General features: G+C 48.9%; 1 protein-coding gene across 1 annotated transcript in view; it reads right to left on the bottom strand.

Annotated features, from left to right (window-relative positions):
• The window catches only part of TOP1MT (topoisomerase (DNA) I, mitochondrial), a 14,496-nt gene extending 13,821 nt beyond the window's left edge, over positions 1-675 (bottom strand). The window contains exon 1 of the mRNA XM_010137040.1: positions 524-675. The gene's annotated coding sequence lies outside the window, so the exon portion shown is untranslated. The remainder of the gene's footprint in view (positions 1-523) is intronic.
• Between the last annotated feature and the right edge of the window lie 943 nt (positions 676-1,618).

Raw genomic sequence — 1,618 nt, 5'->3', positions numbered from 1 at the left:
GGGAAAGAGGGACACCAAGTGGCTAAAGCCTCCTACCACCTCAAAAAAAACAGATACATCATCCAGGAGCCCCACTCCTACATGCTTTCCCAATGGTGGCCGGCCAAAAACTTGCCTGGATCACCCCAAAACTGCTGCAAAGGAGGGGGAAAAAAAAATACAAGCTTTATATTCCCTACAACCTGCACTGTCTTGGAGATGTTTTATTAGAGACAGTTGTGCAAATCATCTCCTTCCACCAGCCACGAGCATCTCCCTTCCCTGGCTGGGCACCAGCAAAGCCATTTCCAGAAGAATATATTGTATATTCTCTTAAAAGAATTGAAATAAATATACAAAAACTATTTTATATTCAAGACACACCCCCCCCTTATGTCTCAGCAGTTCAAGGCTTAAAGGACAGCAGAGCAGTTAAATAGTAACAAAATCAGAATTTTCAGTTTTACTTGAAGAAATAGAACTAAAACCCTGATTACATTGGTGTTAGACCTGCCCACAGCCCAAAGGCACACAGGACACTTACCATTTCCACTTGTTTTCTCTCTCTCTCTTTTCTTCCTCTTTCTCCTCCTTTTTAGCCTTTTTGTTGTTCTTTTCTTCTTCTTCCTTAGATTTCCTTTTCCGGGTTTTCCGTGAGGTCTCCTCCTCTTCACTCTTCTCTTTGCTCTTCTTCCCCTTCTTTTCTGCTTTCTCCTTTGTTTTTTTTTCCTTGATTTTCCGCTTTTTCCCTTTCCCTGGCACATCTCCCTTCCCTACCTCCTCCCCTACCTCCTGCCCAATCTCTGTGCTCTGGGTCTCTCCCCATCCTTCATCCCCTTTCTCATCCACTTCCTCTTCCTCCTCCTTTACTCTTTTCCCATCTTTGCTTTCCTTTTCCACCCCAGCTCTCTCCTCCAGTTTATCTCCCACTCCTTTCTCTCCTCCCTCCTCATCTGTCTGCTTCAGCTCTTGCTCCTCTTCCAACATTTTGTCCTTCTTTGCTTTCTTCTTTCCCTTCTCCACTGCCACCATTTTCACCTTCCTGCCCTTCTCTGCTTTCCTCTTCTCCTGCTTTTTCCTCTCCTCACCCTGTCCCCAGGGGTTGTTGCTGCTCCCTCGCTTGGCTCTGCCCCAACCCACTGCCCAATTCCTACCCCCATCATCACCCTGTTCCTCGATGCTTTCCATCACATCCCCAGGGATTTCCTCAGCTTCCTCCTCCTTCCTCCCTCCTTTTCTCAGCAATCCCTTTTCCTGCTGCTTCCTTTGCTCTTGCTTCTCCTCTCTTTTCTTTTTTGAGTCTTGGGCACACCCTTGCTGCTGTGGGACAGGGGAGTCCAGTTCCTTCTCCTCCCCCTCCCTCATAGTGGTGAACCCCACATTGATCTCCAAAACTCCAGCCTCTCCAGGGGGGGCTGCAACCCCACCAGCACCACCCAACCCCCTTGGCTTTGGGTCCTGTGGGGAACCACGAGAAGGGAAGAAACGTTGAGGTTGGGAAAGTAGAGAAATTGTCCCAAAACCCAGGTGCATCAAGGAGGTGCTAAGGGTTGTGCCCCATGCAGGACTGGGTCTGGGGAGTGACAGCTCCCCATGGATTTCCTACCCCAACTCCAGCCTTGGTTGCCAAGAGCCGCTG

The sequence above is a fragment of the Buceros rhinoceros genome, unplaced genomic scaffold (assembly GCF_000710305.1).
Source record: "Buceros rhinoceros silvestris isolate BGI_N320 unplaced genomic scaffold, ASM71030v1 scaffold1275, whole genome shotgun sequence".
Lineage (NCBI taxonomy): Eukaryota > Metazoa > Chordata > Aves > Bucerotiformes > Bucerotidae > Buceros > Buceros rhinoceros.
The sequence above is the reverse complement of the archived record's forward strand: the minus strand, read 5'-3'. Positions and strand labels throughout refer to the sequence as shown.